The sequence below is a fragment of the Nesoenas mayeri genome (assembly GCF_963082525.1).
Source record: "Nesoenas mayeri genome assembly, chromosome: 5".
NCBI classification, from domain to species: Eukaryota; Metazoa; Chordata; class Aves; order Columbiformes; family Columbidae; genus Nesoenas; species Nesoenas mayeri.
Genome location: NC_137548.1, coordinates 67,869,063 through 67,883,669, shown reverse-complemented (window position 1 = coordinate 67,883,669; position 14,607 = coordinate 67,869,063). Strand labels below are relative to the sequence as shown.

At 47.9% G+C, this 14,607-nt stretch overlaps 1 protein-coding gene across 5 annotated transcripts in view; it reads right to left on the bottom strand.

The window, feature by feature from the left end:
* DAGLA (diacylglycerol lipase alpha) overlaps nucleotides 1–14,607 on the bottom strand; it is a 55,688-nt gene that overhangs the window by 34,660 nt on the left and 6,421 nt on the right. For 4 of the 5 annotated variants that reach the window (XR_013922244.1, XR_013922245.1, XM_080346268.1 and 1 more), the window contains exon 2: nucleotides 1,409–1,548. The exons of the other annotated variant lie outside the window; for it this stretch is intronic. The gene's annotated coding sequence lies outside the window, so the exon portion shown is untranslated. The remainder of the gene's footprint in view (nucleotides 1–1,408; nucleotides 1,549–14,607) is intronic. 5 annotated transcript variants of the gene reach the window in all.

Here is a 14,607-nt window from a genome sequence, read left to right as displayed (position 1 = left end):
AAAATTCACTAGTATTTCTTTTTCAAGGAGATGCCACCATTGAAATATTTAAGTCAGATTTTGGAGGTTCTGTACGCAAAAAGTTCAACTTTTCAAGCATTTTTCTGCAACTGCAAGAATTAGTAGTTTTCCCCTAAAAACATGAGAGAAACCGATCATTTAAGAAAAAAACCAAATAAACTGCAAGTTGGCAACATCTATCAATGGAGTCACACAAACATGCAGCCTGAATGGGGGAACCAGCTAAAAGTCTCATCTTTAGCCCGCAACAGTGGCTCGGGTGCTTCTGGAACAGAGCTATTCTCTGCCAAGCTGAATATGTGCGCCAAATGGGTGTGTAAATAGGGAAAAACAAAGCACGAGCAGCAGGATCTGAAGTGTCCCCTTGTTTTCAAGCTGGGATATCCCACACGCAGGATTTGTCCATGGGCAAAAAGGAATTTTGTAGGGATAAGCACAGTTGTCCTCTTAAAAGCACTTTCATTGTGGTACCTGAGGACAGCGAACGCCCTGAGACATTTCGACTGCCCAGATTAAAGGAAGAATAATGTCCTGAGAGGAAAACAGCCTCACCCGACAGCTCCGAGATTACTCGTACTTTTCTCCTTGACAAATTAAGGAGCGTAATTTAACTCCAAACTTCGTACTTGTCAGACTGCAGAAAATTAAAAGTGTCTGTGAATAGCCAGTCAAGAAAGAGCAGCAGTCACCATATCAGCTCACCTTAAAATCAGACACTTGACTGCAAACCTGCGAGTGCAGCGGGAGCACAGGCCAAGTCTGCTGACACTAATCGAGTTAAAAACAACCCCCAGTCGTTGTATCAATGCCGACATATCCGCAACCACCTACATTTTGTGCTAGTGAAGCCCACAATCTGAGCTTCTGGCGACTCCGAGCTCGAGCAAAAATAATGTCCAAGTTGCTAGGGGGAAAAATGTATTAGAAAGTGAAACTAATTTTGTATTTTAAATAGAACTTACTGTTCTGCAGGGTAATAAAATCTGCTAATGTTTAATAGTTAGCAACCAGAGACAAGAAAAGCTTGGCTGGAACAGGGCAGAGAGAGGATGTGGTGAGATGTCATTTGGGTGAGTTGACCTAAATCTGTAAATACAACGGGGACCTCGCATCCAAAACCAATGAGCACCCCAAATCTGAGAAGCATCAGCACGGAATGCAAACCACCCTGGCCAACCCACACACAGATATGAAACAACAGTTCACTTCCCCTGCATGCAATTATTGGAGGTCAAAATTCTTTGGTTTTGTTGTCATAACCCTGGCTGTATTTAAAATTTGTTAAATCACAGTTGTAAGCCACACAGCCATCAATTTGCATATAGGAGAAATATGACGGGTGGGATTAAGTCAGGCAGGGCAGCACAAAGCAGTGAGTGGTACTTACAAAAGGAGTATTTCAGATGCAGCCGACTGGGGCCGATCTGACAGCCTCATTTCCTTAGGCAAGCTACTCTTCACCACAACACTGCTAAAACTCAAACTGGGCCATTTGACTCCCCCTGGAACGCTTCTCACATCAGCCACCTTAAAAAGAGAAAAAGAAAGAAAAATATCAGGAGAAGCATATTTCAAGGTGGAAATAAATCTATTCAGCAATATACCCCTGCTCCGGTTAATCTCTAAGTGACCTGCCTTAGGAAAGACGATGACTGCAGCCACACTGAAAAAGAACCGCACAGGAGGCTCCCTGGCTTCCGAGTTTACGCTAGTGGGCAAACAGTTTTCCCAATAACTTGACTCACTGCTTCAGGAATTCCCCGGGGGATGAGTCACGCCGAGGGAAAGCCAGCAGCCATTCCCGGACCACCGCTGCCAGCGCCAACGAGCCAAACAAGTGGGAGAAGAGACGAGAAACATCGGTGCCAAACCGGGGAAAACTGGGCGGTCAACAGCGCTCCCCGACAGCCCTTCCCCGCTCCCCTCCCCAAAACAAGGCACGCGCTCCCCCGTTGAACAGCTTATGAGCAAAGGGAATCGCTGCCGGGCGATTCCCTCCACGTGCCAGGACGGGAGGAGGCGGCGTTGGCTCCACATCCGAGGATGGTTTGCAAGGGAAAGCGGCTCTGGAAGGGAAAGATGCTCTGGAATTAAACCGAGCACCCTTCTTCCTCCCCCCAGAACTGATGGGATATAAAAGGGGCACACACAAAACGTGAAGGCTTCTGATTCCACATCACAACGCCCTGTGCACCAGGGTTCACAGATCACGCTGCTTCTTCCTGCTTCGCAATCCACTGCAACTTAACCCGTGATTTGTTCTTTTCTCGCATCCCATCACTAAGGGGTCAGGCAAGTATAGGCCCAGTTGCAAGTCAAAAATGCCGAGAATCGGCGTTACGTGGCAAACTCTATGGTGAACTAAACCCTAATGCACCTTTTCTTTATGCAATTTGTAATCATTCACTGTGGATGCTAACCACACGAAGCCACCAGGCTTCAAACAGTCTAAACTTTACTTGGATCTGATCTGTTCTCATTTTACTGGCTTATCCCAGTGATTTTTTCCAATGCCAGGACCCTGTGCTGACAGTTCTGTTTCTAATCAAACATCCGGCCCCTACATCCTTTCTCTGGTCTCTGAATTTTGCGCTAAAACACATCTGCTGATCTTGTGAGGTGGCTCGTACCTCCGCTTGGGCTCACAACATCGCTTTTGCTTCGTATTCTTGACTTTGGGCAAGGATGTGCCTGTATTTTACATTCCTAGAACTCAGACTGAAAAGATGGGGCCATGAAGGTCACACACCCCAAAGGCCACACGTCCCATCACATCCTTACATCAGCCAGGGTGACACCTGAACCTCAAAGCTCTCTGGGTTGGTGTCAATGACTCAAATGATTGAGTTCTCGTTGGTTTCCCATGTCATTCGCCAGTAAGGATTGCTGCTTCTAACTCACAACGAATTATCCTTTGCTAAGTGTTCTCCCGCTACATCTCTACCCCCACAAACAGCCCCATGAGTGCAGTTCACTGATTTCACAACTGTTCTAACAACAGGTCACTCCAAACCCATGAAGTCCTGGCATCCACCTCTCCCACCGCTCCCCCAATCTGTTGTTTTCCAGCGTTCAAACGCAATTCCCAGTAGACAGACCAGCACACTATTCAAGGGTCCCACTTTGTTCTGCAGCCGTATTTCCCAGCAGCTGTGATTGCCCTGAAAATACCACTTTATCACAAATGCAAACCTGCCTTGGCTGTAACTCCCCAAACCTTCCCAGGTTCCCACCTTCCAACAGCTTGTTCCTCCTGGAGCATCAGCCCCGCACCTTATTCAGCAGAATTTGTTCTATTTCTTGCCCACAACTCTGGATTTCTTCAAGCCTTCACCGAAAACCAATCTAACATCAGGATATGCTACAAGGAGACGCATCAGTTATTCTTGCAAACACGTCTAAACCAGAACCTAAAGGAATCTTTATGGTGTCATATTTAGAAACTGAACTCTATATTGAGATCATTCCCCTTCCTCAGTATAACACTGACTTCACAGAAATAACCTAAAACACCCAACCCAAAACCCGAATCGATTCTTTTCCAACTAGATCTCGCGCAGTCTAATACTCCGCAGCAGGCAGGGGACGGCTGCTGCTCTCGGCACCGATCCAGGCCACGTGCCCGTATCACCCGCCGTATCTGCTTTCACTTGAATGTTTACCCCGGGGCATTAACGAAGATCAAACACCAAAGTAACAAGCTCTATCTGGTGTGTTTTGCTGAGGACTCAGGAACACATGCACAGGCAAAAATAAGCATTTTTACCCAAAAAAGTGTCAGCGCAGCAGCGACTACCTTTAATGTACATCCCACGTCGCATAAACACCGCAGCGGGTTTGCTAAAATCCTACAGCAGAGATTTGTGACTTTCAGCTTGGAAATTTCCTTGGCTTGGATAAGATCACTTCCATACATACACCATGAGAGGCCCTGCAGCGTGTGACAACAGAGCATTGTCACACGGAACAGGGACGTTCGCCACCCGCACGCTGCTCTCAGTCCCGTGCTCCCTGCATTCAAAAAGCAGCTTTGCCGATTTTTAAAGCTTTCGAGGCAAACGCCAGTAGAACAGCTTTGTATTAACTAACATGACTTCTCGTCCTAGACCAGCCCAAATTAGTACAGATTAGAATCTTAAAAGGATTCTCGTATTGCTCTTGAGCGCAAAGTGAACATTTAAAGCCCAACTCTGAATTTTCAGATGCTGGATTCTACAGCTTCAGAAAAAACGTGGTTCTGCCCCTCCAGCCTCACGCCTTCCATGGTGCTGCACGGGAACAGCCCTCGAAATAAAACAAATCATCAGGCTGAGTATTCCCAGAAATAAGAAATACAAGGCTTTGGTTATTCATGCCTGGAGAAGAGAGCCTTCCAAAGCAAGCTGCCTGCTCCGACCCGGCTCACGCAACGCTTGCTAATCCCAGTGAGACGGGCAGCGAGCGGGAGGGACGGGAGAGCCAGACCACAGCTCTCCGCTCACTCCAAACTCTCCCTGCCTTGCTGCTTGCTGCTATAAACACCATCCCCGCCATCCCCAGGGCCTCTGCGCTGCAGGAGCCCCAGTCGCCATCACCCCTGGGGACCCGCGGGATCCCCGAGTGGCCTCCGCTCCTTCCAGGGTCACACACACCCCAACACGCTGCTCCCCTCCCATCGGCCCAGTCCTGCTCCTCTCACACCCCTCAGCACCCGCTTTCTAAAAGCCTCCCTTGTCTCAAACCCAATTCTTTAGATTTTATGCATCTTTTTCTCTCCTCTGGCAACCCACTCCCCTATTATTCTGTCATTCTCTTACTCCCTTTTTCTTTTTTCAGTCTCCACTGTGGCTTCCCTCGATTGCATCACTTTGCAGCCCTCCATCTATTTCTCCACATTTTTGTTGCTAAGATGCCCCGGGAGTATCTTGAGATGAGCAGAGCTGCTCCTTCCAGCTGCTGACAGCTGTTCTCTGGCCCAAAAGGCTTGGCCACTAAGAACCCAGAGGATATCACTGAAGAAAAGGAAAATACCACCAACTGTTTGGTGCACGCAGCTTAAACTCCCTCCAGCTGAGGAAATGAAGTGGCCAAATTCAGCCCCAGTGGAAATTAAAGCCAGGCGGTTCCCCTGGGACTGATCAGTTCGCTTTCCCTCCGGCCACTTTGCGCAGCTGGTGCTCCGGATGAAGGTGCCGTAAGCACAGTGTGCAGTGCTGCGGGAGGCACGCACAGCGAAAACACCAGCCCGGGTCCCACAGCGCTACATACCACCCATCGCCGGGACGAACGGACCAACGCGCCCTCCTCTTCCTCTCGATTCTTGCCCGTCCAGTGCTTCCCTAAGGACCCGGTGAGATAAAACCGCGACCCTGGGCTGGATCCTCCAGCTGAAGCAGTTTGATCCTTCCCGAGTTTTAAATTTGCGATAGAAGGCAGGAATCCTATTTTCATTTTGCTTATGTAAGCAAGGATGAATCAAGCCCAGGTTCCTCTGATCTTCTGTCATATTTAAGCCTCATATATATATCTTTCCATAACCCAGAGCTAAAAAGCTCTTTTTTCTCTCTTTTTTTCAGACAGAGGCTCCATTAGCTGCGCTTCCCCAGCAGCACACACAGCCCTCCCCCGCAACGCCCCCGCGCACCTGCTGCTCCCGTTTCCCGCACACATCCTGCACGTACAGCCCAGCCGCAGCCCCGGGCCCTGCCTGCGGTGACACAGCCCCTGGTGGCCCTCCTGGTGCCCAGGGACAGCCGGGACATGGCAGAGAATTCCGTTTCCAGCTCAGTCATTATTGCAACATCTCTGTTCCAAAAGCTCTCCTACTCAAGTTCTATAGTCCGCTAGTTTTCCAGCTCTGAGTCCTGCAAACACTCTTCCTCTCATACATATTTACTTCAACTTTTTTCCTGTTGTGCCACAGCGCTTACATAGACATCTCCGCTTATTTCTCTTACATAGACTTCTCCGCTTATTTCTCTCTGTGGGTTCATCACCGTAGACCCTGGAATTTGAACAGTTAATTGCCACGCGAACACCTGACAAACTCAGCTCTGCATTGCTGTCTCTAGTCAAGGTAGCAGGCATCTCCTCCTCACAGCACACCCGCCTTTTCACACACATTTCCTAAATTAGCACTCCATTTTTTTCAGGTATCTCCATGATATACTGACCATCTACACCTTTCTACTCTACCTTAGCTCATCCGAAATCCCAGTTGCAGGGCTCTTCCCAGCTGATTTTCCTTGGGCGTCTATGAGGAACATCACCTAACAAGCTATTCACTGCTCGTTTAATTACTCTGGCTCCAGAAGAAGGTATGCAAAGGGGCTTGATGAAGCAGACTGGGGATGACTGTATATCCTTCATATAAATGCACGCACAGCTAATTGTATAAGATCTCTATGTAAGCAAAGCCTGTCCCAAGGGTTACCTTGATATTTTCACGACAACACGTTTCTCCCCATTGCCACCATCCTCCTTTTTGCCACACTCCTCGCTTTCATTAGCAGCCACTAGAGAAGCCACTGAGCACGTCGGTAGGAGCTGGAAAAGCCTGTCACAACTAAATTAGTGTCTTGGCCACCAGCTCCGTAGCCAGGACGAGTTGAGCAGAGATGGACAGAAGCGCGGTGAGAGGAGGTGAGGCAGAAGCAGATGCTCCATGTGACGAGAGCTGCAGCAGCACAATTACCCTGGAAATTATTCTTTGGCTTCAAGCAGCAGGGCAGACATGAACCAAAAAGCACAGATTGCGGCTGTGGCTGACGGCTGGTTATACCGAAAGGAAACCAGGAACAATCCTTCCCAGAGCTAAAGGAGCACAGGGACACGGAGCAGCTGCACACAGGGGTCACCAGCTTCGGTGTCACAGACTGCAAGGAGCTACAACAAAGCAGCAGGAGACTATTCTGTTCAGAACATAAATCACAACCATGGTTACTAAAATATAGAGAGGGGAATCACGAAAAAAGTTAAAGGGATCAGAGATCACAAAAGAGGGTTAAGCTATCTTCTCCCTACCAAAGAGAGGTGGGCAAAATTTAGGTAGAAGCTCCATCTCGATGCCGTCAGGCTGGTGGCTGGGAGCTACAAAGGAAAAAGGAGGGAGACTGGTCAGCTTACCTGTGAACACCTGAAACATGAAGAGATGGCCAGACAAACCAGCCCAGCCATCCACTGCAGATCTGCCAGAAAATATATATATATATATATATATATATATATATATATGCATCCTATTTTCAAAGTGACTCGGCTGCACTATTCTGTTTGCAAGAAAGAGTGGACTGGCGTAACGTGCTCCACCTAGAACAAGCCCTGAAGTCAACGCCTGTCTGAACCGAACAAGAAAACTGTCCTATTTCCTGAAGAAAAGCAGCGGGGTCACATCCGCAGGGCCGCACGGGACCCAGATCTGCTCCCGGGCACAAACACAAGCGCTGGAGGAGGAACGCTCCGGGACACGGGTGCTGGGCAAGAGCCAGGATGTGCCACTGCAAATCTCTCTTTATATTGAATTCTATTGAAAATATAAAGACATCAATAAGTTGGCAGATTTTGCAAAAACAAAGGAAAGCAATTTCACTTCTCCATCAATGTGAAAAATGAAGAAGTTGACCCCAAATCTTGCCCAGAGAACGTGGGACGCGAGGCCGGCTCGCCCTTGGGAAGGGGTGCTGCTCCAGCGGCTCTTTGCAAAAGGACGTGTTCTTAAATTCATCTCCATCCAAGAAGCCACCTTCCCTCCAGCCCAGCAGATAAGAATTTCAAAAGCTAAATGAGTCTTCACACTTGAACTTCTAATCCAAACAGGATTATAAGGAAAAAAGCAAAGAGCTGTTTATTCAGATCTAGTCCAGGCCGAGCGGTTGGCTCCGAGCCCATGCCGTTTTAGGCCATTAGAAGAGAAAGTACTTTTTCCTCTTCTGCTGTAGGCGATACATCATTATCCCTGTAATTAAATTTAGTGCCTTTGTGGCAATGCTGCTGCAGGATTTGTCTAGGTGTGGACTTCTTTCCCTTTCCTTTAATTATATTACAATTAACCATGAACTGTCCCTTCATTTCAAGCTTTTCAGTTGGGCTTTAGAAGTAAATGCCCGAAACAGTCCTTGGTGAGAAGGTTCTAATAATCTCGGAAGAGATCACAAGCACAAGATCTGGGGTACGGTAACTAATTCACTTCTCCTTGGTGCAAGTAAACCTTCAAAGCGTGCAAAAAAAACCCTCTTTATTTCATCTTTTTCGGTTCCGGTTCTTCATTCAGATCCTCATTCTTGATTAGAGCTCAAAGGCCTCAGAGCAATATTATATTGCAATTAATCCAACTGGTTAAGGCATAATCCAGCACCTAAGTAGCAGGCATAGGCCTGGGCCAGGTCTGGGCTGCTCTGCACCATCACCCTGTGCTGGTTTTATCCTCAATTTCCTCACTCAGTCACCTGAGCTGTGAACGCTGCTGCCCACCAGTTCCATTTTCCCCTTTCCTCCCCCAAAACTTGCATGGTTTTTGGGGTACATTATAAAAGGGTGCCTGATGAAAGCACCGTGGTGTTTTCACTGTGTGGGGAGTTCAGCCCCAGCACCAGTTGGTGATTTAGTTACTGTTAGAAGGAAGATAATGAAGAACTCTTATTTATAAGCATTAGTTTGGCTATTATTCACATGAATAATCTTTTTGTAGATCTTAGGATGCACAACATCCAATATATTACATAGTAGAGAGCTGCACAGATAATTTATGGCTTTATTTCCATTGCAAGGAGGAAAACAGCGGAGCAGCCAGATCCAGCATCCAGTTTTGAGGAATGACTTGCCCAACGCATGATGAATTCGAGCATTCTTTAAACTGGAAAAAATGAATGCGCACAGCCTCCCCAGTCCCAGCTGGGATTGGGGTGCCCAGCACAGAGCAAACAGATCCTGCTTCAATTGAACAAATGACAGCGAGAGGCCAAACTGAAGACTCCGGAGTAAGGAAATAAGAACACTGGTGCAGCGACACTATGAATAATTCACTATCAGTTCAACAATCTCTTCTGGCACCACTGAAACTTTAAAAGGGATACAGGCTGAAGTTAACCTGGAAAAGGATAAAAGGATACAGAGGACACAAGAACGACCCTGCTCCCTTTCCAAAAGCTGGTTTTAAATTGCAGCCCACATGTGTGTCCTTCCTTTAGCCTGATACACCAGGGAGGAGACAAACCGCAAAATGGAAAAATTCTGTATTTCCACCAGTGACAGGCTGTATGTGAAAGAAGCAGGGGAGGGAAGAGACAACCTGGGCTCTGAAACGCGCTTGGTTCTGGGATAAAACGCTCATTCTACGCAGACAGGAGCACAGAGGCACAATTGACAGGCAAGGGAGCCCCATTAGCCACAACAGGGAAGCAAAGCCCCTGCCCTGGCTCCTCTCCAGGCACTCACAGGAGGGTGTATATACACATATATTAATGTATGTGTTGTATATGTATGTGTGGGCTCACCAGGACTGAAATGCTCAGCCTCACTTTTGGCTGGATTCGAGCCACAGAGCTCAAGTGGCTCCATCTTCATTTGGCCACTGCATCTCACAACCTCTACCAAAATGTACAATAAAAAACCCCTATTTTCTCACCCAGTCAGTTGGAAAAGGATTTAGAAAACAAAAGTGTTATCAGGAGGGGAGTCCAAAAACCCAGAAGTAAAACATCAAATAGAAAACTAAGAGAGAAGACGTTAAAAACAGAGCAAAGCAAGAGCCTCCCCGGGCTGGCAGTGACCAGGCGGCGCGGTCCTGCTCCTGCTGAGCAGCCTTTGCACGATCCGGCTGCAGAACACGAGAGCCGCCCACCGCAAACACAATTAACAGTTGGGATTTTTGTCTTCGGGTGCCTGCGACCCCGACATACCGATTCCAGGGAAATCCGAGATAAAACGCTGACGTTTTTGCAGGTAACACCAGCAGCTCACCGCCCGCCACACTCACATTTCCAGGGTGGGCTCTGCCCCCTCCACGATGCAGCTGGAATCGTGTTCTCTAACAGGTTCCAGGTCTCAGCAGAAGGGCCACGAAGGCAGCAGAGCTCTTCTCCAACCGAAGCACCTAAACCCTCCTGCACACCTAAGTGATCTTAATTCAAATTGCATTCTACGACACTGATAACACAGAAAATACAAGAACTGTAAAGAAACAATACTCTTTGCACTATGCTCAATGAAGTTTTTAAGTGTCAAGCAGGTATCCTATTTAAGGGCCAGCCACCAATTAACTGAAACCCCATCATTCTGAAGGTAGGAAACACTTGACAACTATACTCCTGATAATAAAATGAGGAGGTACAAGCCAGCCCCAGCGGCAGGAGTGGCCCTGGAAGCTCCCAAAGGGAACAGCTCCACGGAGAACAACTGCTACAGTCGAGGCCCCAACATCCTTATTTTGGCACTGCAGATGTGAGCCGCAGGCTGAAGTTCCACTGACCATATTGTGTTGACTTTGTAACAGTCAAAGAACTAGGATGTGCAGCTTAAATATTTGTGTGTACATAAGAACAAAGGGAACTTTTCCTAGGAAGCGATGGGTTGTACTCACCTGACAAGGTCCGTTTTGAGCCTTTAGCTACCCTGACAAAGTGGCAAAGCCACGAGATATCTTGTCTTTAAATAAAAACTTAAAAAAATATCAAAGCTGTTGCTGGTGATGAGGACACGGACCCATCCATGAGCTTTCCAACACGTTTCTTTTGAAAACCCTAAACCTCCTTTCTTTTTTGGCCATTTCAATTTACAGACCGAGCAACCCAGCTTTGGGACTGCAGTTCTTCGGTCACATCATGCAGCCGTTTCTCTTGATGCACCGTGAATTTTACACCACCCAACCTTTCTAAAGAGGGAGAACCCACCACAGCACGTGGGCTGGTCTTCCCAAGAAAGAGGTGTGTTAGACCAGCCCAGGCAAAGTCCGGGCTTTGCTAGGAGCGGCTTTAACAACAGTGGAAAACAAAACTGATGTGTCTGCCCTGAACATCTTATCGACTTCAAATGGGGTGGTAAAAGTGGATTTACAAATAGTTTAGTCTGGGTTGCTGACCCTGCTGCGCAGCTGTGTGAACGCAGCCGTGTTTGCGTTCTCATCCCGCGGACACACGCGGGCTTTTTGCTGCCCCTCTGCATACCAAAAAAGACCGAAAAAGGAGCAGGGAACTGCTGAGTCTGTGAACCAGCGGCAGGGCGGGCTCTGCATCGCCCGGGCCAACTTGTAATTAACTCTGTGGCCAGACGGACCGACACAGCCTCAAAGACGCTGCACAAAATCCCGTCTCCTCTTCAGCAGAGAGCAACTTGCCGTCAGGAACCCGTCAGGGAGAGAATGAACATTAGTCTCCCCACTTAAATCAGAAATCAAATCCCTTTCCCACCTTTACTGACAAATCCCCTCGTAGTTGAGAACTCAAGCCCTTGCATCGCCAATCTGTTCCCATAGGAACGTGAGAGCCACAACTGCTTCCAGCCTCAGCTCCTTTTCCAACAGAAATAGCCAATGAAGCCTCGCTCCTCTGCAGCACCAACACTACGATATTTGCAGAAAAGATGAAGATAACGCTTATCTACTCTCGCTCCCTACAAAAAGGGAGCAGCAGCCGCACTGTCCTGAGGGCCACCGAGTCTTGGATAATTATATCTTCCCCCTTTCGCCACTTTTTCCTCTTCGAAACTCTAGAGTTTAAACAAGAGCTCCATTATGAAACGCAAACTCCCGCTCAGCGGCAGCAGCCTGTGCGCGGCCATTGAGCAAACACCGGCGTGTTCATTGACAGCCCACAGAAACAAAGGGACGCGTTTTCTGCAAACAGGATCTCCTGCTTCGCCAGGTTTGGACAAGCAGTTCCAGCATCGCGCCCTCTGGATCCACCAATTCTCCGCAGTGAGACGTTTGCACGTCCAGATGCAAAGGCAGACACCAACGCGCAGAGCTGCAAGCCCAGAAACACTGGAATGATAAATGTAATGCAGAAAAGAGGAGAAAACGGGGCTCACTCCCACTCCCCACCCAAAGGCCTCCCTGAAATACTCACAGAAATGAAGCACGTTACTGCAGTGGTGCCTGGAAAAGAACTGAAAATTCAACTTACTCTTCCTTCAGGAGCTTTTAGCCCTTGTGGGCTCGGCCAGAGGCTCGAGAGCTGCATTTTCACATGCTCGCCGAGAGGGAGTGTTTTGGCGTAACACCAGGTAACTTACAGTTCAATGGTTTGCAAAACAAATCTATGTTAACACTGAGATTTTCATGTCAAATCAGGTCATTTGAAGTGAAAAGGTTCCCGATTGCTTTAGCCGCACCCTTTCGTGCTTTTGCACTCGACAGGATTTCATTCCACAGCCATGAGACCCAAAGCAGTGACAAAGTGCAACAGGAACCAACGCGATTTCTTCCCTTATAGCTTAAGTACATTATTTTCCCAATATCATTCCTACTCGTCGAGTGCCGTGACCATACGAACGCAAGGCCTTATTTCTTATGAACACATTCAAGTGGGAAGCAAGATTTTTGCCTCTTGCTGTCCTCTGTTCAATTAAACTCCATCCATTCTACTGCTTTCAAGTGTGTCTTTGTTTATAACAAATTCCAAAAGTCAATTGGAAAAGAAAGATGAGCAGAACAGCTGGAAAACCATTTTTTCCATCAGTTAAACACAACAGCAGCTGGGGACATAAAGGACATTGACTTGCCCATTGCACAACATGGTGATGTTTTAGCAGCTGATTACTCAGGTAGTTCAGAGAAGGACGGTCCAGGATACTCAAGGTTGGAGAGAATTCCATGTTCCCCATGGGCAACTCCATCCTCTTCCTCAGCCAGCTTCCCCAGAGGAGCAAACAGCACCCTGGACATCCAGGAGCAGCCATCACATCACTTTAAAAAGTAACGTAACACTTCATATTAGCATCCGTACTCATTGCAGAGAATAAACACAGCGAATTCCCTTACACCCTTTTGACTCAAATATTTTGGGGAGTTTGGAGTTGTTAAAAGCAGCCGCAGAACCTCAAAAGGCAGAACGGCAGCAAGTCATTATCGGGCTTTCGGTTCACGTTGTGCCAAAAGTTCAAGTTCCACTAAGGCTCATTTCCTTTCCTCGTCCCTGCTGCCGGATGCTTCATTCATTCATTTATTTCCCTGCTAATGCCCATAAACACCCATATAGCCTCACCCAGCCACACAACAGAGCAGAACGAGGATGTGACGATCTGGCGGACAAAGAACTGAATTCCTCTGCTCTTTACCATTCTCTGTCTCTGCAGTGATATCATCCCCTTGAGGACCTGGTCATGGTAACTCATCACAAAACAAGCACTGCACGCCCCAAAGAATAAAGCTTAGATGCAACATGGCTTAGAGTTCCTAACCAGAGCTTTTCACACTGTTCCAGGGAGGGAACGCTGAGGAACCAGCAAAACCAGGGACCCAAAATGTACGTTCCTTACACCACAAAGGGCGTGAATAGAGTTGCACATCTAACCACTCCAAAACACATGGCCTGCACATATACATGTCCTGCAAACTTGCACACTAAACAGCCAGACTATGCATATTTGCATTTCTTCTCCCCAAATACCTGCTGCCTACTTCACGGCGGCTCTTCGGGCTTTCCGCACACCCCTCCCTGAACAGGCCTTCATACACACCCCCCTCTTTGCTGGGGCAAATTAAACATGCTTGACACTTGGCGGGCTTGTGTGCAAACTCGTACCCTGCGTATTGTGCATTCCCAGCCCTGTCGGTCTGCCCAGGCTCCCGCTCTGCACCCACTCAGCGCCGCAGAACCAGCGCTTTCCGCACCAGCGTCCCCGGTTCCCCCTCCGAACCCGCCTGTGCTAATTCCTCCAACAACAGCCAGACCGAGCCCTCTGCGAATCGATAGCTCCTCTTTGCCACCAGCAGAGAGCTGGAGTGCTAAAAAGCAAAGTAAACCAGGAGTTAAACGCAAAGTTCTTTATTGCAGGCTCTTCCAGGCCAGTAACGTAGTGGAGAACTGAGGACAACGCTGCATTTGTGGATTGTCCTCGTTTCCTAGCAAGTTAAATTTGATTATGGCCCCTGAGGTGTTCAAAAGGGTTTGTCTCAGATCTGGACAAAAGTGCATTCCTTGATTTCTATTTTTAAAAAGTCAATGAGAATAAAAGACTATTTTCCAAAAGCAAGATATTGAACCAGGGATAAGCATGAAATGTAGAGGGGAAAGGGCTTCTGGACAAACAGCCCATGGCTTCCTGCAGAATGAAGCTTTACCACCACAATCACACAAAGGCATTTTGAGCTCCCCTCACGTCACCGGAGCTCAAGGAAAACTCGACCCCTTCCAGTTTCAGACCACGCACACAAGGCCCAGGGAAGGCATCGCTCGCTTCCTGTGCGCTTCATTATTCATGTGCCAAATAGTTTTAGCCCGTATTAACCTCGGAAGGAAGACATGAAGAGAAAGAGCAGCCTCTTTCTATGCTAGAAAATGAGCAAAAATGACAAAGGTGAGGGGAAGAGCAACCCCACAGCACAGAGGATCTCTGAGAAATCCCGCATTATTCTCCACTCCACGCCGGAAAGAAAAAGCATCTGCTACAGCA